Source organism: Triturus cristatus, chromosome 12 (assembly GCF_964204655.1).
Source record: "Triturus cristatus chromosome 12, aTriCri1.1, whole genome shotgun sequence".
Classification (NCBI taxonomy): domain Eukaryota; kingdom Metazoa; phylum Chordata; class Amphibia; order Caudata; family Salamandridae; genus Triturus; species Triturus cristatus.
Window position 1 is genome coordinate 401,661,190 of NC_140595.1, and position 22,788 is coordinate 401,683,977.

The window sequence follows — 22,788 nt, forward strand, 5'->3', positions numbered from 1 at the left end:
CACCAGAATATAAAAGCAGGCTTTAGTAGCATTGGAGGCAGTCAGTCTTTTATTAACTATCATGACCAACACAACGTGATTCATATTACTTCCATCTTGACAAATTGTATTCAGGCACAGACTCCGACTATAAGGTAGTGAGGACATTCTGATGCTGTGAACGTCTTTTTAAAGCTTAAAGGAATGATTGTGAGTTTTGCTTACCATATAAATTGGTAAAATGATGCCGTTTGCCGGAAGACTTCTTTTTTTTTTTTTTCTTCAGTCTCGGCAATGCAGAGAAACTCGGGTGGCAAACACTGCCACTGGTGGTCATTCAGTATAATCTGCAGATGGAAAAGTCCACTGTTAGCACATTTACATTAGGCAATAGAAAAAAAATCTTTATTTTTATAAAGGGTAAACAGATCAATACTGTGGAGACTGTATTATTGTGAAAATCAACAGCTCATTAGAAAATAAAATCTCAATTTGTGTTTTTAACCTCCTATACTTCTCTGCACCCATGTCTCATTTGCTAACAGTCTCTAAACAACTGTAGCACGTACATTAGGACGTAGGTAAATAGATCTGTTTGCCATCCAAGTGGCAGCGTACCCTTCTCACTTCATTTGGTTTAGGATATGTTATGCCAGTAGCAAGTAAGCCAGCTGATAAGTTGAGAGGGGGGGTTTGCTACACTTAATGGGAATAATAAAAACTATGAATAGCATAATTACCATCTTCATTTTAGCCAATTGCTACCAGTTCAGCAATAGTGAAGGTCAGACTCCTGTGCTCAAACTTGCGTTTATACACATTTAGAAGTCTCAATAAATGCCATACTTTCTTTCATCTTAGTTTTCAGTTGGGCATCCTGTCTATCCTGCTACTCATTTCATTACCAAGAAAATGTATCCTACTGCTTGCTAGGTAACCGAGTGGCCTTCATGTCAGACAACATCTTGCTTTAGCTTTATGATGTCAGAGCGGCACTGGACCTATTGTCCTTGTGGAAGCTGACCACACAGGAGGATGAGAGATCAGACATCTGTATTCATGACTACAAGGCAAATAGGAGGGGGAATGGTAAAAGACTATGAACCACTCAATGCACTGGAGCCTTTTTGAAAGTGGGATGGAGATGGATACAAAAAAGGAGATTATCATTAACAACAATCCATCTTGAGTATCAGAGTCCAACACACAGAGTGCAGGGGAAGAGGCTACATAAGCTTCCTTCCTTCAGAACGTAGCACTATCGTTCTAAAGTGAGATAGTGCATTTCAGCCTCAAAGGCAGCAATTTCCTCAAATGGAACATTGCTAGCACCAGAATATAAAAGCAGGCTTTAGTAGCGTTGGAGGCAGTCAGTCTTTTATTAACTATCATGACCAACACAACGTGATTCATATTACTTCCATCTTGACAAATTGTATTCAGGCACAGACTCCGACTATAAGGTAGTGAGGACATTCTGATGCTGTGAACGTCTTTTTAAAGCTTAAAGGAATGATTGTGAGTTTTGCTTACCATATAAATTGGTAAAATGATGCCGTTTGCCGGAAGACTTCTTTTTTTTTTTTTCTTCAGTCTCGGCAATGCAGAGAAACTCGGGTGGCAAACACTGCCACTGGTGGTCATTCAGTATAATCTGCAGATGGAAAAGTCCACTGTTAGCACATTTACATTAAGCAATAGAAAAAAAATCTTGATTTTTATAAAGGGTAAACAGATCAATACTGTGGAGACTGTATTATTGTGAAAATCAACAGCTCATTAGAAAATAAAATCTCAATTTGTGTTTTTAACCTCCTATACTTCTCTGCACCCATGTCTCATTTGCTAACAGTCTCTAAACAACTGTAGCACGTACATTAGGACGTAGGTAAATAGATCTGTTTGCCATCCAAGTGGCAGCGTACCCTTCTCACTTCATTTGGTTTAGGATATGTTATGCCAGTAGCAAGTAAGCCAGCTGATAAGTTGAGAGGGGGGGTTTGCTACACTTAATGGGAATAATAAAAACTATGAATAGCATAATTACCATCTTCATTTTAGCCAATTGCTACCAGTTCAGCAATAGTGAAGGTCAGACTCCTGTGCTCAAACTTGCGTTTATACACATTTAGAAGTCTCAATAAATGCCATACTTTCTTACATCTTACCATTCTTAGTTTTCAGTTGGGCATCCTGTCTATCCTGCTACTCATTTCATTACCAAGAAAAATGTATCCTACTGCTTGCTAGGTAACCGAGTGGCCTTCATGTCAGACAACATCTTGCTTTCGCTTTATGATGTAAGCTTGCTAGGCAACAAAGTGTCCCTCATGTCAGACAACATCTTGCTTTAGCTTTATGATGTCAGAGCGGCACTGGACCAATTGTCCTTGTGGAAGCTGACCACACAGGAGGATGAGAGATCAGACATCTGTATTCATGACTACAAGCCAAATAGGACGGGGAATGGTAAAAGACTATGAACCACTCAATGCACTGGAGCCTTTTTGAAAGTGGGATGGAGATGGATACAAAAAAGGAGATTATCATTAACAACAATCCATCTTGAGTATCAGAGTCCAACACACAGAGTGCAGGGGAAGAGGCTACATAAGCTTCCTTCCTTCAGAACGTAGCACTATCGTTCTAAAGTGAGATAGTGCATTTCAGCCTCAAAGGCAGCAATTTCCTCAAATGGAACATTGCTAGCACCAGAATATAAAAGCAGGCTTTAGTAGCATTGGAGGCAGTCAGTCTTTTATTAACTATCATGACCAACACAACGTGATTCATATTACTTCCATCTTGACAAATTGTATTCAGGCACAGACTCCGACTATAAGGTAGTGAGGACATTCTGATGCTGTGAACGTCTTTTTAAAGCTTAAAGGAATGATTGTGAGTTTTGCTTACCATATAAATTGGTAAAATGATGCCGTTTGCCGGAAGACTTCTTTTTTTTTTTTTTCTTCAGTCTCGGCAATGCAGAGAAACTCGGGTGGCAAACACTGCCACTGGTGGTCATTCAGTATAATCTGCAGATGGAAAAGTCCACTGTTAGCACATTTACATTAGGCAATAGAAAAAAAATCTTTATTTTTATAAAGGGTAAACAGATCAATACTGTGGAGACTGTATTATTGTGAAAATCAACAGCTCATTAGAAAATAAAATCTCAATTTGTGTTTTTAACCTCCTATACTTCTCTGCACCCATGTCTCATTTGCTAACAGTCTCTAAACAACTGTAGCACGTACATTAGGACGTAGGTAAATAGATCTGTTTGCCATCCAAGTGGCAGCGTACCCTTCTCACTTCATTTGGTTTAGGATATGTTATGCCAGTAGCAAGTAAGCCAGCTGATAAGTTGAGAGGGGGGGTTTGCTACACTTAATGGGAATAATAAAAACTATGAATAGCATAATTACCATCTTCATTTTAGCCAATTGCTACCAGTTCAGCAATAGTGAAGGTCAGACTCCTGTGCTCAAACTTGCGTTTATACACATTTAGAAGTCTCAATAAATGCCATACTTTCTTTCATCTTAGTTTTCAGTTGGGCATCCTGTCTATCCTGCTACTCATTTCATTACCAAGAAAATGTATCCTACTGCTTGCTAGGTAACCGAGTGGCCTTCATGTCAGACAACATCTTGCTTTAGCTTTATGATGTCAGAGCGGCACTGGACCTATTGTCCTTGTGGAAGCTGACCACACAGGAGGATGAGAGATCAGACATCTGTATTCATGACTACAAGGCAAATAGGAGGGGGAATGGTAAAAGACTATGAACCACTCAATGCACTGGAGCCTTTTTGAAAGTGGGATGGAGATGGATACAAAAAAGGAGATTATCATTAACAACAATCCATCTTGAGTATCAGAGTCCAACACACAGAGTGCAGGGGAAGAGGCTACATAAGCTTCCTTCCTTCAGAACGTAGCACTATCGTTCTAAAGTGAGATAGTGCATTTCAGCCTCAAAGGCAGCAATTTCCTCAAATGGAACATTGCTAGCACCAGAATATAAAAGCAGGCTTTAGTAGCGTTGGAGGCAGTCAGTCTTTTATTAACTATCATGACCAACACAACGTGATTCATATTACTTCCATCTTGACAAATTGTATTCAGGCACAGACTCCGACTATAAGGTAGTGAGGACATTCTGATGCTGTGAACGTCTTTTTAAAGCTTAAAGGAATGATTGTGAGTTTTGCTTACCATATAAATTGGTAAAATGATGCCGTTTGCCGGAAGACTTCTTTTTTTTTTTTTTCTTCAGTCTCGGCAATGCAGAGAAACTCGGGTGGCAAACACTGCCACTGGTGGTCATTCAGTATAATCTGCAGATGGAAAAGTCCACTGTTAGCACATTTACATTAAGCAATAGAAAAAAAATCTTGATTTTTATAAAGGGTAAACAGATCAATACTGTGGAGACTGTATTATTGTGAAAATCAACAGCTCATTAGAAAATAAAATCTCAATTTGTGTTTTTAACCTCCTATACTTCTCTGCACCCATGTCTCATTTGCTAACAGTCTCTAAACAACTGTAGCACGTACATTAGGACGTAGGTAAATAGATCTGTTTGCCATCCAAGTGGCAGCGTACCCTTCTCACTTCATTTGGTTTAGGATATGTTATGCCAGTAGCAAGTAAGCCAGCTGATAAGTTGAGAGGGGGGGTTTGCTACACTTAATGGGAATAATAAAAACTATGAATAGCATAATTACCATCTTCATTTTAGCCAATTGCTACCAGTTCAGCAATAGTGAAGGTCAGACTCCTGTGCTCAAACTTGCGTTTATACACATTTAGAAGTCTCAATAAATGCCATACTTTCTTTCATCTTACCATTCTTAGTTTTCAGTTGGGCATCCTGTCTATCCTGCTACTCATTTCATTACCAAGAAAAATGTATCCTACTGCTTGCTAGGTAACCGAGTGGCCTTCATGTCAGACAACATCTTGCTTTCGCTTTATGATGTAAGCTTGCTAGGCAACAAAGTGTCCCTCATGTCAGACAACATCTTGCTTTAGCTTTATGATGTCAGAGCGGCACTGGACCAATTGTCCTTGTGGAAGCTGACCACACAGGAGGATGAGAGATCAGACATCTGTATTCATGACTACAAGGCAAATAGGAGGGGGAATGGTAAAAGACTATGAACCACTCAATGCACTGGAGCCTTTTTGAAAGTGGGATGGAGATGGATACAAAAAAGGAGATTATCATTAACAACAATCCATCTTGAGTATCAGAGTCCAACACACAGAGTGCAGGGGAAGAGGCTACATAAGCTTCCTTCCTTCAGAACGTAGCACTATCGTTCTAAAGTGAGATAGTGCATTTCAGCCTCAAAGGCAGCAATTTCCTCAAATGGAACATTGCTAGCACCAGAATATAAAAGCAGGCTTTAGTAGCATTGGAGGCAGTCAGTCTTTTATTAACTATCATGACCAACACAACGTGATTCATATTACTTCCATCTTGACAAATTGTATTCAGGCACAGACTCCGACTATAAGGTAGTGAGGACATTCTGATGCTGTGAACGTCTTTTTAAAGCTTAAAGGAATGATTGTGAGTTTTGCTTACCATATAAATTGGTAAAATGATGCCGTTTGCCGGAAGACTTCTTTTTTTTTTTTTCTTCAGTCTCGGCAATGCAGAGAAACTCGGTTGGCAAACACTGCCACTGGTGGTCATTCAGTATAATCTGCAGATGGAAAAGTCCACTGTTAGCACATTTACATTAAGCAATAGAAAAAAAATCTTGATTTTTATAAAGGGTAAACAGATCAATACTGTGGAGACTGTATTATTGTGAAAATCAACAGCTCATTAGAAAATAAAATCTCAATTTGTGTTTTTAACCTCCTATACTTCTCTGCACCCATGTCTCATTTGCTAACAGTCTCTAAACAACTGTAGCACGTACATTAGGACGTAGGTAAATAGATCTGTTTGCCATCCAAGTGGCAGCGTACCCTTCTCACTTCATTTGGTTTAGGATATGTTATGCCAGTAGCAAGTAAGCCAGCTGATAAGTTGAGAGGGGGGGTTTGCTACACTTAATGGGAATAATAAAAACTATGAATAGCATAATTACCATCTTCATTTTAGCCAATTGCTACCAGTTCAGCAATAGTGAAGGTCAGACTCCTGTGCTCAAACTTGCGTTTATACACATTTAGAAGTCTCAATAAATGCCATACTTTCTTACATCTTACCATTCTTAGTTTTCAGTTGGGCATCCTGTCTATCCTGCTACTCATTTCATTACCAAGAAAAATGTATCCTACTGCTTGCTAGGTAACCGAGTGGCCTTCATGTCAGACAACATCTTGCTTTCGCTTTATGATGTAAGCTTGCTAGGCAACAAAGTGTCCCTCATGTCAGACAACATCTTGCTTTAGCTTTATGATGTCAGAGCGGCACTGGACCAATTGTCCTTGTGGAAGCTGACCACACAGGAGGATGAGAGATCAGACATCTGTATTCATGACTACAAGCCAAATAGGACGGGGAATGGTAAAAGACTATGAACCACTCAATGCACTGGAGCCTTTTTGAAAGTGGGATGGAGATGGATACAAAAAAGGAGATTATCATTAACAACAATCCATCTTGAGTATCAGAGTCCAACACACAGAGTGCAGGGGAAGAGGCTACATAAGCTTCCTTCCTTCAGAACGTAGCACTATCGTTCTAAAGTGAGATAGTGCATTTCAGCCTCAAAGGCAGCAATTTCCTCAAATGGAACATTGCTAGCACCAGAATATAAAAGCAGGCTTTAGTAGCGTTGGAGGCAGTCAGTCTTTTATTAACTATCATGACCAACACAACGTGATTCATATTACTTCCATCTTGACAAATTGTATTCAGGCACAGACTCCGACTATAAGGTAGTGAGGACATTCTGATGCTGTGAACGTCTTTTTAAAGCTTAAAGGAATGATTGTGAGTTTTGCTTACCATATAAATTGGTAAAATGATGCCGTTTGCCGGAAGACTTCTTTTTTTTTTTTTTCTTCAGTCTCGGCAATGCAGAGAAACTCGGTTGGCAAACACTGCCACTGGTGGTCATACAGTATAATCTGCAGATGGAAAAGTCCACTGTTAGCACATTTACATTAAGCAATAGAAAAAAAATCTTGATTTTTATAAAGGGTAAACAGATCAATACTGTGGAGACTGTATTATTGTGAAAATCAACAGCTCATTAGAAAATAAAATCTCAATTTGTGTTTTTAACCTCCTATACTTCTCTGCACCCATGTCTCATTTGCTAACAGTCTCTAAACAACTGTAGCACGTACATTAGGACGTAGGTAAATAGATCTGTTTGCCATCCAAGTGGCAGCGTACCCTTCTCACTTCATTTGGTTTAGGATATGTTATGCCAGTAGCAAGTAAGACAGCTGATAAGTTGAGAGGGGGGGTTTGCTACACTTAATGGGAATAATAAAAACTATGAATAGCATAATTACCATCTTCATTTTAGCCAATTGCTACCAGTTCAGCAATAGTGAAGGTCAGACTCCTGTGCTCAAACTTGCGTTTATACACATTTAGAAGTCTCAATAAATGCCATACTTTCTTACATCTTACCATTCTTAGTTTTCAGTTGGGCATCCTGTCTAGCCTGCTACTCATTTCATTACCAAGAAAAATGTATCCTACTGCATGCTAGGTAACCGAGTGGCCTTCATCTCAGACAACATCTTGCTTTCGCTTTATGATGTAAGCTTGCTAGGCAACAGAGTGTCCCTCATGTCAGACAACATCTTGCTTTAGCTTTATGAGGTCAGAGCGGCACTGGACCAATTGTCCTTGTGGAAGCTGACCACACAGGAGGATGAGAGATCAGACATCTGTATTCATGACTACAAGGCAAATAGGAAGGGGAATGGTAAAAGACTATGAACCACTCAATGCACTGGAGCCTTTTTGAAAGTGGGATGGAGATGGATACAAAAAAGGAGATCATCATTAACAACAATCCATCTTGAGTATCAGAGTCCAACACACAGAGTGCAGGGGAAGAGGCTACATAAGCTTCCTTCCTTCAGAACGTAGCACTATCGTTCTAAAGTGAGATAGTGCATTTCAGCCTCAAAGGCAGCAATTTCCTCAAATGGAACATTGCTAGCACCAGAATATAAAAGCAGGCTTTAGTAGCGTTGGAGGCAGTCAGTCTTTTATTAACTATCATGACCAACACAACGTGATTCATATTACTTCCATCTTGACAAATTGTATTCAGGCACAGACTCCGACTATAAGGTAGTGAGGACATTCTGATGCTGTGAACGTCTTTTTAAAGCTTAAAGGAATGATTGTGAGTTTTGCTTACCATATAAATTGGTAAAATGATGCCGTTTGCCGGAAGACTTCTTTTTTTTCTTCAGTCTCGGCAATGCAGAGAAACTCGGTTGGCAAACACTGCCACTGGTGGTCATTCAGTATAATCTGCAGATGGAAAAGTCCACTGTTAGCACATTTACATTAGGCAATAGAAAAAAAATCTTTATTTTTATAAAGGGTAAACAGATCAATACTGTGGAGACTGTATTATTGTGAAAATCAACAGCTCATTAGAAAATAAAATCTCAATTTGTGTTTTTAACCTCCTATACTTCTCTGCACCCATGTCTCATTTGCTAACAGTCTCTAAACAACTGTAGCACGTACATTAGGACGTAGGTAAATAGATCTGTTTGCCATCCAAGTGGCAGCGTACCCTTCTCACTTCATTTGGTTTAGGATATGTTATGCCAGTAGCAAGTAAGACAGCTGATAAGTTGAGAGGGGGGGTTTGCTACACTTAATGGGAATAATAAAAACTATGAATAGCATAATTACCATCTTCATTTTAGCCAATTGCTACCAGTTCAGCAATAGTGAAGGTCAGACTCCTGTGCTCAAACTTGCGTTTATACACATTTAGAAGTCTCAATAAATGCCATACTTTCTTTCATCTTAGTTTTCAGTTGGGCATCCTGTCTATCCTGCTACTCATTTCATTACCAAGAAAATGTATCCTACTGCTTGCTAGGTAACCGAGTGGCCTTCATGTCAGACAACATCTTGCTTTAGCTTTATGATGTCAGAGCGGCACTGGACCTATTGTCCTTGTGGAAGCTGACCACACAGGAGGATGAGAGATCAGACATCTGTATTCATGACTACAAGCCAAATAGGACGGGGAATGGTAAAAGACTATGAACCACTCAATGCACTGGAGCCTTTTTGAAAGTGGGATGGAGATGGATACAAAAAAGGAGATTATCATTAACAACAATCCATCTTGAGTATCAGAGTCCAACACAGAGTGCAGGGGAAGAGGCTACATAAGCTTCCTTCCTTCAGAACATAGCACTATCGTTCTAAAGTGAGATAGTGCATTTCAGCCTCAAAGGCAGCAATTTCCTCAAATGGAACATTGCTAGCACCAGAATATAAAAGCAGGCTTTAGTAGCGTTGGAGGCAGTCAGTCTTTTATTAACTATCATGACCAACACAACGTGATTCATATTACTTCCATCTTGACAAATTGTATTCAGGCACAGACTCCGACTATAAGGTAGTGAGGACATTCTGATGCTGTGAACGTCTTTTTAAAGCTTAAAGGAATGATTGTGAGTTTTGCTTACCATATAAATTGGTAAAATGATGCCGTTTGCCGGAAGACTTCTTTTTTTTTTTTCTTCAGTCTCGGCAATGCAGAGAAACTCGGTTGGCAAACACTGCCACTGGTAGTCATTCAGTATAATCTGCAGATGGAAAAGTCCACTGTTAGCACATTTACATTAGGCAATAGAAAAAAAATCTTGATTTTTATAAAGGGTAAACAGATCAATACTGTGGAGACTGTATTATTGTGAAAATCAACAGCTCATTAGAAAATAAAATCTCAATTTGTGTTTTTAACCTCCTATACTTCTCTGCACCCATGTCTCATTTGCTAACAGTCTCTAAACAACTGTAGCACGTACATTAGGACGTAGGTAAATAGATCTGTTTGCCATCCAAGTGGCAGCGTACCCTTCTCACTTCATTTGGTTTAGGATATGTTATGCCAGTAGCAAGTAAGCCAGCTGATAAGTTGAGAGGGGGGGTTTGCTACACTTAATGGGAATAATAAAAACTATGAATAGCATAATTACCATCTTCATTTTAGCCAATTGCTACCAGTTCAGCAATAGTGAAGGTCAGACTCCTGTGCTCAAACTTGCGTTTATACACATTTAGAAGTCTCAATAAATGCCATACTTTCTTACATCTTACCATTCTTAGTTTTCAGTTGGGCATCCTGTCTATCCTGCTACTCATTTCATTACCAAGAAAAATGTATCCTACTGCTTGCTAGGTAACCGAGTGGCCTTCATGTCAGACAACATCTTGCTTTCGCTTTATGATGTAAGCTTGCTAGGCAACAAAGTGTCCCTCATGTCAGACAACATCTTGCTTTAGCTTTATGATGTCAGAGCGGCACTGGACCAATTGTCCTTGTGGAAGCTGACCACACAGGAGGATGAGAGATCAGACATCTGTATTCATGACTACAAGCCAAATAGGACGGGGAATGGTAAAAGACTATGAACCACTCAATGCACTGGAGCCTTTTTGAAAGTGGGATGGAGATGGATACAAAAAAGGAGATTATCATTAACAACAATCCATCTTGAGTATCAGAGTCCAACACACAGAGTGCAGGGGAAGAGGCTACATAAGCTTCCTTCCTTCAGAACGTAGCACTATCGTTCTAAAGTGAGATAGTGCATTTCAGCCTCAAAGGCAGCAATTTCCTCAAATGGAACATTGCTAGCACCAGAATATAAAAGCAGGCTTTAGTAGCGTTGGATGCAGTCAGTCTTTTATTAACTATCATGACCAACACAACGTGATTCATATTACTTCCATCTTGACAAATTGTATTCAGGCACAGACTCCGACTATAAGGTAGTGAGGACATTCTGATGCTGTGAACGTCTTTTTAAAGCTTAAAGGAATGATTGTGAGTTTTGCTTACCATATAAATTGGTAAAATGATGCCGTTTGCCGGAAGACTTCTTTTTTTTTTTTTTCTTCAGTCTCGGCAATGCAGAGAAACTCGGTTGGCAAACACTGCCACTGGTGGTCATACAGTATAATCTGCAGATGGAAAAGTCCACTGTTAGCACATTTACATTAAGCAATAGAAAAAAAATCTTGATTTTTATAAAGGGTAAACAGATCAATACTGTGGAGACTGTATTATTGTGAAAATCAACAGCTCATTAGAAAATAAAATCTCAATTTGTGTTTTTAACCTCCTATACTTCTCTGCACCCATGTCTCATTTGCTAACAGTCTCTAAACAACTGTAGCACGTACATTAGGACGTAGGTAAATAGATCTGTTTGCCATCCAAGTGGCAGCGTACCCTTCTCACTTCATTTGGTTTAGGATATGTTATGCCAGTAGCAAGTAAGCCAGCTGATAAGTTGAGAGGGGGGGTTTGCTACACTTAATGGGAATAATAAAAACTATGAATAGCATAATTACCATCTTCATTTTAGCCAATTGCTACCAGTTCAGCAATAGTGAAGGTCAGACTCCTGTGCTCAAACTTGCGTTTATACACATTTAGAAGTCTCAATAAATGCCATACTTTCTTTCATCTTAGTTTTCAGTTGGGCATCCTGTCTATCCTGCTACTCATTTCATTACCAAGAAAATGTATCCTACTGCTTGCTAGGTAACCGAGTGGCCTTCATGTCAGACAACATCTTGCTTTAGCTTTATGATGTCAGAGCGGCACTGGACCTATTGTCCTTGTGGAAGCTGACCACACAGGAGGATGAGAGATCAGACATCTGTATTCATGACTACAAGCCAAATAGGACGGGGAATGGTAAAAGACTATGAACCACTCAATGCACTGGAGCCTTTTTGAAAGTGGGATGGAGATGGATACAAAAAAGGAGATTATCATTAACAACAATCCATCTTGAGTATCAGAGTCCAACACAGAGTGCAGGGGAAGAGGCTACATAAGCTTCCTTCCTTCATAACATAGCACTATCGTTCTAAAGTGAGATAGTGCATTTCAGCCTCAAAGGCAGCAATTTCCTCAAATGGAACATTGCTAGCACCAGAATATAAAAGCAGGCTTTAGTAGCGTTGGAGGCAGTCAGTCTTTTATGAACTATCATGACCAACACAACGTGATTCATATTACTTCCATCTTGACAAATTGTATTCAGGCACAGACTCCGACTATAAGGTAGTGAGGACATTCTGATGCTGTGAACGTCTTTTTAAAGCTTAAAGGAATGATTGTGAGTTTTGCTTACCATATAAATTGGTAAAATGATGCCGTTTGCCGGAAGACTTCTTTTTTTTTTTTTCTTCAGTCTCGGCAATGCAGAGAAACTCGGTTGGCAAACACTGCCACTGGTGGTCATACAGTATAATCTGCAGATGGAAAAGTCCACTGTTAGCACATTTACATTAAGCAATAGAAAAAAAATCTTGATTTTTATAAAGGGTAAACAGATCAATACTGTGGAGACTGTATTATTGTGAAAATCAACAGCTCATTAGAAAATAAAATCTCAATTTGTGTTTTTAACCTCCTATACTTCTCTGCACCCATGTCTCATTTGCTAACAGTCTCTAAACAACTGTAGCACGTACATTAGGACGTAGGTAAATAGATCTGTTTGCCATCCAAGTGGCAGCGTACCCTTCTCACTTCATTTGGTTTAGGATATGTTATGCCAGTAGCAAGTAAGCCAGCTGATAAGTTGAGAGGGGGGGTTTGCTACACTTAATGGGAATAATAAAAACTATGAATAGCATAATTACCATCTTCATTTTAGCCAATTGCTACCAGTTCAGCAATAGTGAAGGTCAGACTCCTGTGCTCAAACTTGCGTTTATACACATTTAGAAGTCTCAATAAATGCCATACTTTCTTTCATCTTAGTTTTCAGTTGGGCATCCTGTCTATCCTGCTACTCATTTCATTACCAAGAAAATGTATCCTACTGCTTGCTAGGTAACCGAGTGGCCTTCATGTCAGACAACATCTTGCTTTAGCTTTATGATGTCAGAGCGGCACTGGACCTATTGTCCTTGTGGAAGCTGACCACACAGGAGGATGAGAGATCAGACATCTGTATTCATGACTACAAGCCAAATAGGACGGGGAATGGTAAAAGACTATGAACCACTCAATGCACTGGAGCCTTTTTGAAAGTGGGATGGAGATGGATACAAAAAAGGAGATTATCATTAACAACAATCCATCTTGAGTATCAGAGTCCAACACACAGAGTGCAGGGGAAGAGGCTACATAAGCTTCCTTCCTTCAGAACGTAGCACTATCGTTCTAAAGTGAGATAGTGCATTTCAGCCTCAAAGGCAGCAATTTCCTCAAATGGAACATTGCTAGCACCAGAATATAAAAGCAGGCTTTAGTAGCATTGGAGGCAGTCAGTCTTTTATTAACTATCATGACCAACACAACGTGATTCATATTACTTCCATCTTGACAAATTGTATTCAGGCACAGACTCCGACTATAAGGTAGTGAGGACATTCTGATGCTGTGAACGTCTTTTTAAAGCTTAAAGGAATGATTGTGAGTTTTGCTTACCATATAAATTGGTAAAATGATGCCGTTTGCCGGAAGTCTTCTTTTTTTTTTTTTTCTTCAGTCTCGGCAATGCAGAGAAACTCGGTTGGCAAACACTGCCACTGGTGGTCATACAGTATAATCTGCAGATGGAAAAGTCCACTGTTAGCACATTTACATTAAGCAATAGAAAAAAAATCTTGATTTTTATAAAGGGTAAACAGATCAATACTGTGGAGACTGTATTATTGTGAAAATCAACAGCTCATTAGAAAATAAAATCTCAATTTGTGTTTTTAACCTCCTATACTTCTCTGCACCCATGTCTCATTTGCTAACAGTCTCTAAACAACTGTAGCACGTACATTAGGACGTAGGTAAATAGATCTGTTTGCCATCCAAGTGGCAGCGTACCCTTCTCACTTCATTTGGTTTAGGATATGTTATGCCAGTAGCAAGTAAGACAGCTGATAAGTTGAGAGGGGGGGTTTGCTACACTTAATGGGAATAATAAAAACTATGAATAGCATAATTACCATCTTCATTTTAGCCAATTGCTACCAGTTCAGCAATAGTGAAGGTCAGACTCCTGTGCTCAAACTTGCGTTTATACACATTTAGAAGTCTCAATAAATGCCATACTTTCTTACATCTTACCATTCTTAGTTTTCAGTTGGGCATCCTGTCTAGCCTGCTACTCATTTCATTACCAAGAAAAATGTATCCTACTGCATGCTAGGTAACCGAGTGGCCTTCATCTCAGACAACATCTTGCTTTCGCTTTATGATGTAAGCTTGCTAGGCAACAGAGTGTCCCTCATGTCAGACAACATCTTGCTTTAGCTTTATGAGGTCAGAGCGGCACTGGACCAATTGTCCTTGTGGAAGCTGACCACACAGGAGGATGAGAGATCAGACATCTGTATTCATGACTACAAGGCAAATAGGAAGGGGAATGGTAAAAGACTATGAACCACTCAATGCACTGGAGCCTTTTTGAAAGTGGGATGGAGATGGATACAAAAAAGGAGATCATCATTAACAACAATCCATCTTGAGTATCAGAGTCCAACACACAGAGTGCAGGGGAAGAGGCTACATAAGCTTCCTTCCTTCAGAACGTAGCACTATCGTTCTAAAGTGAGATAGTGCATTTCAGCCTCAAAGGCAGCAATTTCCTCAAATGGAACATTGCTAGCACCAGAATATAAAAGCAGGCTTTAGTAGCGTTGGAGGCAGTCAGTCTTTTATTAACTATCATGACCAACACAACGTGATTCATATTACTTCCATCTTGACAAATTGTATTCAGGCACAGACTCCGACTATAAGGTAGTGAGGACATTCTGATGCTGTGAACGTCTTTTTAAAGCTTAAAGGAATGATTGTGAGTTTTGCTTACCATATAAATTGGTAAAATGATGCCGTTTGCCGGAAGACTTCTTTTTTTTCTTCAGTCTCGGCAATGCAGAGAAACTCGGTTGGCAAACACTGCCACTGGTGGTCATTCAGTATAATCTGCAGATGGAAAAGTCCACTGTTAGCACATTTACATTAGGCAATAGAAAAAAAATCTTTATTTTTATAAAGGGTAAACAGATCAATACTGTGGAGACTGTATTATTGTGAAAATCAACAGCTCATTAGAAAATAAAATCTCAATTTGTGTTTTTAACCTCCTATACTTCTCTGCACCCATGTCTCATTTGCTAACAGTCTCTAAACAACTGTAGCACGTACATTAGGACGTAGGTAAATAGATCTGTTTGCCATCCAAGTGGCAGCGTACCCTTCTCACTTCATTTGGTTTAGGATATGTTATGCCAGTAGCAAGTAAGACAGCTGATAAGTTGAGAGGGGGGGTTTGCTACACTTAATGGGAATAATAAAAACTATGAATAGCATAATTACCATCTTCATTTTAGCCAATTGCTACCAGTTCAGCAATAGTGAAGGTCAGACTCCTGTGCTCAAACTTGCGTTTATACACATTTAGAAGTCTCAATAAATGCCATACTTTCTTTCATCTTAGTTTTCAGTTGGGCATCCTGTCTATCCTGCTACTCATTTCATTACCAAGAAAATGTATCCTACTGCTTGCTAGGTAACCGAGTGGCCTTCATGTCAGACAACATCTTGCTTTAGCTTTATGATGTCAGAGCGGCACTGGACCTATTGTCCTTGTGGAAGCTGACCACACAGGAGGATGAGAGATCAGACATCTGTATTCATGACTACAAGCCAAATAGGACGGGGAATGGTAAAAGACTATGAACCACTCAATGCACTGGAGCCTTTTTGAAAGTGGGATGGAGATGGATACAAAAAAGGAGATTATCATTAACAACAATCCATCTTGAGTATCAGAGTCCAACACAGAGTGCAGGGGAAGAGGCTACATAAGCTTCCTTCCTTCAGAACATAGCACTATCGTTCTAAAGTGAGATAGTGCATTTCAGCCTCAAAGGCAGCAATTTCCTCAAATGGAACATTGCTAGCACCAGAATATAAAAGCAGGCTTTAGTAGCGTTGGAGGCAGTCAGTCTTTTATTAACTATCATGACCAACACAACGTGATTCATATTACTTCCATCTTGACAAATTGTATTCAGGCACAGACTCCGACTATAAGGTAGTGAGGACATTCTGATGCTGTGAACGTCTTTTTAAAGCTTAAAGGAATGATTGTGAGTTTTGCTTACCATATAAATTGGTAAAATGATGCCGTTTGCCGGAAGACTTCTTTTTTTTTTTTCTTCAGTCTCGGCAATGCAGAGAAACTCGGTTGGCAAACACTGCCACTGGTAGTCATTCAGTATAATCTGCAGATGGAAAAGTCCACTGTTAGCACATTTACATTAGGCAATAGAAAAAAAATCTTGATTTTTATAAAGGGTAAACAGATCAATACTGTGGAGACTGTATTATTGTGAAAATCAACAGCTCATTAGAAAATAAAATCTCAATTTGTGTTTTTAACCTCCTATACTTCTCTGCACCCATGTCTCATTTGCTAACAGTCTCTAAACAACTGTAGCACGTACATTAGGACGTAGGTAAATAGATCTGTTTGCCATCCAAGTGGCAGCGTACCCTTCTCACTTCATTTGGTTTAGGATATGTTATGCCAGTAGCAAGTAAGCCAGCTGATAAGTTGAGAGGGGGGGTTTGCTACACTTAATGGGAATAATAAAAACTATGAATAGCATAATTACCATCTTCATTTTAGCCAATTGCTACCAGTTCAGCAATAGTGAAGGTCAGACTCCTGTGCTCAAACTTGCGTTTATACACATTTAGAAGTCTCAATAAATGCCATACTTTCTTACATCTTACCATTCTTAGTTTTCAGTTGGGCATCCTGTCTATCCTGCTACTCATTTCATTACCAAGAAAAATGTATCCTACTGCTTGCTAGGTAACCGAGTGGCCTTCATGTCAGACAACATCTTGCTTTCGCTTTATGATGTAAGCTTGCTAGGCAACAAAGTGTCCCTCATGTCAGACAACATCTTGCTTTAGCTTTATGATGTCAGAGCGGCACTGGACCAATTGTCCTTGTGGAAGCTGACCACACAGGAGGATGAGAGATCAGACATCTGTATTCATGACTACAAGCCAAATAGGACGGGGAATGGTAAAAGACTATGAACCACTCAATGCACTGGAGCCTTTTTGAAAGTGGGATGGAGATGGATACAAAAAAGGAGATTATCATTAACAACAATCCATCTTGAGTATCAGAGTCCAACACACAGAGTGCAGGGGAAGAGGCTACATAAGCTTCCTTCCTTCAGAACGTAGCACTATCGTTCTAAAGTGAGATAGTGCATTTCAGCCTCAAAGGCAGCAATTTCCTCAAATGGAACATTGCTAGCACCAGAATATAAAAGCAGGCTTTAGTAGCGTTGGATGCAGTCAGTCTTTTATTAACTATCATGACCAACACAACGTGATTCATATTACTTCCATCTTGACAAATTGTATTCAGGCACAGACTCCGACTATAAGGTAGTGAGGACATTCTGATGCTGTGAACGTCTTTTTAAAGCTTAAAGGAATGATTGTGAGTTTTGCTTACCATATAAATTGGTAAAATGATGCCGTTTGCCGGAAGACTTCTTTTTTTTTTTTTTCTTCAGTCTCGGCAATGCAGAGAAACTCGGTTGGCAAACACTGCCACTGGTGGTCATACAGTATAATCTGCAGATGGAAAAGTCCACTGTTAGCACATTTACATTAAGCAATAGAAAAAAAATCTTGATTTTTATAAAGGGTAAACAGATCAATACTGTGGAGACTGTATTATTGTGAAAATCAACAGCTCATTAGAAAATAAAATCTCAATTTGTGTTTTTAACCTCCTATACTTCTCTGCACCCATGTCTCATTTGCTAACAGTCTCTAAACAACTGTAGCACGTACATTAGGACGTAGGTAAATAGATCTGTTTGCCATCCAAGTGGCAGCGTACCCTTCTCACTTCATTTGGTTTAGGATATGTTATGCCAGTAGCAAGTAAGCCAGCTGATAAGTTGAGAGGGGGGGTTTGCTACACTTAATGGGAATAATAAAAACTATGAATAGCATAATTACCATCTTCATTTTAGCCAATTGCTACCAGTTCAGCAATAGTGAAGGTCAGACTCCTGTGCTCAAACTTGCGTTTATACACATTTAGAAGTCTCAATAAATGCCATACTTTCTTTCATCTTAGTTTTCAGTTGGGCATCCTGTCTATCCTGCTACTCATTTCATTACCAAGAAAATGTATCCTACTGCTTGCTAGGTAACCGAGTGGCCTTCATGTCAGACAACATCTTGCTTTAGCTTTATGATGTCAGAGCGGCACTGGACCTATTGTCCTTGTGGAAGCTGACCACACAGGAGGATGAGAGATCAGACATCTGTATTCATGACTACAAGCCAAATAGGACGGGGAATGGTAAAAGACTATGAACCACTCAATGCACTGGAGCCTTTTTGAAAGTGGGATGGAGATGGATACAAAAAAGGAGATTATCATTAACAACAATCCATCTTGAGTATCAGAGTCCAACACAGAGTGCAGGGGAAGAGGCTACATAAGCTTCCTTCCTTCATAACATAGCACTATCGTTCTAAAGTGAGATAGTGCATTTCAGCCTCAAAGGCAGCAATTTCCTCAAATGGAACATTGCTAGCACCAGAATATAAAAGCAGGCTTTAGTAGCGTTGGAGGCAGTCAGTCTTTTATGAACTATCATGACCAACACAACGTGATTCATATTACTTCCATCTTGACAAATTGTATTCAGGCACAGACTCCGACTATAAGGTAGTGAGGACATTCTGATGCTGTGAACGTCTTTTTAAAGCTTAAAGGAATGATTGTGAGTTTTGCTTACCATATAAATTGGTAAAATGATGCCGTTTGCCGGAAGACTTCTTTTTTTTTTTTTCTTCAGTCTCGGCAATGCAGAGAAACTCGGTTGGCAAACACTGCCACTGGTGGTCATACAGTATAATCTGCAGATGGAAAAGTCCACTGTTAGCACATTTACATTAAGCAATAGAAAAAAAATCTTGATTTTTATAAAGGGTAAACAGATCAATACTGTGGAGACTGTATTATTGTGAAAATCAACAGCTCATTAGAAAATAAAATCTCAATTTGTGTTTTTAACCTCCTATACTTCTCTGCACCCATGTCTCATTTGCTAACAGTCTCTAAACAACTGTAGCACGTACATTAGGACGTAGGTAAATAGATCTGTTTGCCATCCAAGTGGCAGCGTACCCTTCTCACTTCATTTGGTTTAGGATATGTTATGCCAGTAGCAAGTAAGCCAGCTGATAAGTTGAGAGGGGGGGTTTGCTACACTTAATGGGAATAATAAAAACTATGAATAGCATAATTACCATCTTCATTTTAGCCAATTGCTACCAGTTCAGCAATAGTGAAGGTCAGACTCCTGTGCTCAAACTTGCGTTTATACACATTTAGAAGTCTCAATAAATGCCATACTTTCTTTCATCTTAGTTTTCAGTTGGGCATCCTGTCTATCCTGCTACTCATTTCATTACCAAGAAAATGTATCCTACTGCTTGCTAGGTAACCGAGTGGCCTTCATGTCAGACAACATCTTGCTTTAGCTTTATGATGTCAGAGCGGCACTGGACCTATTGTCCTTGTGGAAGCTGACCACACAGGAGGATGAGAGATCAGACATCTGTATTCATGACTACAAGCCAAATAGGACGGGGAATGGTAAAAGACTATGAACCACTCAATGCACTGGAGCCTTTTTGAAAGTGGGATGGAGATGGATACAAAAAAGGAGATTATCATTAACAACAATCCATCTTGAGTATCAGAGTCCAACACACAGAGTGCAGGGGAAGAGGCTACATAAGCTTCCTTCCTTCAGAACGTAGCACTATCGTTCTAAAGTGAGATAGTGCATTTCAGCCTCAAAGGCAGCAATTTCCTCAAATGGAACATTGCTAGCACCAGAATATAAAAGCAGGCTTTAGTAGCATTGGAGGCAGTCAGTCTTTTATTAACTATCATGACCAACACAACGTGATTCATATTACTTCCATCTTGACAAATTGTATTCAGGCACAGACTCCGACTATAAGGTAGTGAGGACATTCTGATGCTGTGAACGTCTTTTTAAAGCTTAAAGGAATGATTGTGAGTTTTGCTTACCATATAAATTGGTAAAATGATGCCGTTTGCCGGAAGACTTCTTTTTTTTTTTTTTCTTCAGTCTCGGCAATGCAGAGAAACTCGGGTGGCAAACACTGCCACTGGTGGTCATTCAGTATAATCTGCAGATGGAAAAGTCCACTGTTAGCACATTTACATTAGGCAATAGAAAAAAAATCTTTATTTTTATAAAGGGTAAACAGATCAATACTGTGGAGACTGTATTATTGTGAAAATCAACAGCTCATTAGAAAATAAAATCTCAATTTGTGTTTTTAACCTCCTATACTTCTCTGCACCCATGTCTCATTTGCTAACAGTCTCTAAACAACTGTAGCACGTACATTAGGACGTAGGTAAATAGATCTGTTTGCCATCCAAGTGGCAGCGTACCCTTCTCACTTCATTTGGTTTAGGATATGTTATGCCAGTAGCAAGTAAGCCAGCTGATAAGTTGAGAGGGGGGGTTTGCTACACTTAATGGGAATAATAAAAACTATGAATAGCATAATTACCATCTTCATTTTAGCCAATTGCTACCAGTTCAGCAATAGTGAAGGTCAGACTCCTGTGCTCAAACTTGCGTTTATACACATTTAGAAGTCTCAATAAATGCCATACTTTCTTTCATCTTAGTTTTCAGTTGGGCATCCTGTCTATCCTGCTACTCATTTCATTACCAAGAAAATGTATCCTACTGCTTGCTAGGTAACCGAGTGGCCTTCATGTCAGACAACATCTTGCTTTAGCTTTATGATGTCAGAGCGGCACTGGACCTATTGTCCTTGTGGAAGCTGACCACACAGGAGGATGAGAGATCAGACATCTGTATTCATGACTACAAGGCAAATAGGAGGGGGAATGGTAAAAGACTATGAACCACTCAATGCACTGGAGCCTTTTTGAAAGTGGGATGGAGATGGATACAAAAAAGGAGATTATCATTAACAACAATCCATCTTGAGTATCAGAGTCCAACACACAGAGTGCAGGGGAAGAGGCTACATAAGCTTCCTTCCTTCAGAACGTAGCACTATCGTTCTAAAGTGAGATAGTGCATTTCAGCCTCAAAGGCAGCAATTTCCTCAAATGGAACATTGCTAGCACCAGAATATAAAAGCAGGCTTTAGTAGCGTTGGAGGCAGTCAGTCTTTTATTAACTATCATGACCAACACAACGTGATTCATATTACTTCCATCTTGACAAATTGTATTCAGGCACAGACTCCGACTATAAGGTAGTGAGGACATTCTGATGCTGTGAACGTCTTTTTAAAGCTTAAAGGAATGATTGTGAGTTTTGCTTACCATATAAATTGGTAAAATGATGCCGTTTGCCGGAAGACTTCTTTTTTTTTTTTTTCTTCAGTCTCGGCAATGCAGAGAAACTCGGGTGGCAAACACTGCCACTGGTGGTCATTCAGTATAATCTGCAGATGGAAAAGTTCACTGTTAGCACATTTACATTAAGCAATAGAAAAAAAATCTTGATTTTTATAAAGGGTAAACAGATCAATACTGTGGAGACTGTATTATTGTGAAAATCAACAGCTCATTAGAAAATAAAATCTCAATTTGTGTTTTTAACCTCCTATACTTCTCTGCACCCATGTCTCATTTGCTAACAGTCTCTAAACAACTGTAGCACGTACATTAGGACGTAGGTAAATAGATCTGTTTGCCATCCAAGTGGCAGCGTACCCTTCTCACTTCATTTGGTTTAGGATATGTTATGCCAGTAGCAAGTAAGCCAGCTGATAAGTTGAGAGGGGGGGTTTGCTACACTTAATGGGAATAATAAAAACTATGAATAGCATAATTACCATCTTCATTTTAGCCAATTGCTACCAGTTCAGCAATAGTGAAGGTCAGACTCCTGTGCTCAAACTTGCGTTTATACACATTTAGAAGTCTCAATAAATGCCATACTTTCTTACATCTTACCATTCTTAGTTTTCAGTTGGGCATCCTGTCTATCCTGCTACTCATTTCATTACCAAGAAAAATGTATCCTACTGCTTGCTAGGTAACCGAGTGGCCTTCATGTCAGACAACATCTTGCTTTCGCTTTATGATGTAAGCTTGCTAGGCAACAAAGTGTCCCTCATGTCAGACAACATCTTGCTTTAGCTTTATGATGTCAGAGCGGCACTGGACCAATTGTCCTTGTGGAAGCTGACCACACAGGAGGATGAGAGATCAGACATCTGTATTCATGACTACAAGCCAAATAGGACGGGGAATGGTAAAAGACTATGAACCACTCAATGCACTGGAGCCTTTTTGAAAGTGGGATGGAGATGGATACAAAAAAGGAGATTATCATTAACAACAATCCATCTTGAGTATCAGAGTCCAACACACAGAGTGCAGGGGAAGAGGCTACATAAGCTTCCTTCCTTCAGAACGTAGCACTATCGTTCTAAAGTGAGATAGTGCATTTCAGCCTCAAAGGCAGCAATTTCCTCAAATGGAACATTG

The 22,788-nt window shown here is 39.5% G+C and overlaps 1 long non-coding RNA gene across 1 annotated transcript; it reads right to left on the reverse strand.

The window, feature by feature from the left end:
* Positions 1–204: 204 nt before the first annotated feature.
* On the reverse strand, positions 205–16,407 carry LOC146776019 (uncharacterized). Its single transcript, XR_014972015.1, has 13 exons — positions 16,316–16,407; positions 15,016–15,131; positions 13,635–13,756; positions 12,328–12,448; positions 11,022–11,143; positions 9,643–9,762; positions 8,343–8,458; positions 6,962–7,083; positions 5,582–5,702; positions 4,201–4,322; positions 2,893–3,014; positions 1,513–1,633; positions 205–326 (listed from the first exon to the last, which is right to left on the reverse strand). It is a non-coding gene; the product is annotated as an uncharacterized LOC146776019 (long non-coding RNA).
* Positions 16,408–22,788: the final 6,381 nt, after the last annotated feature.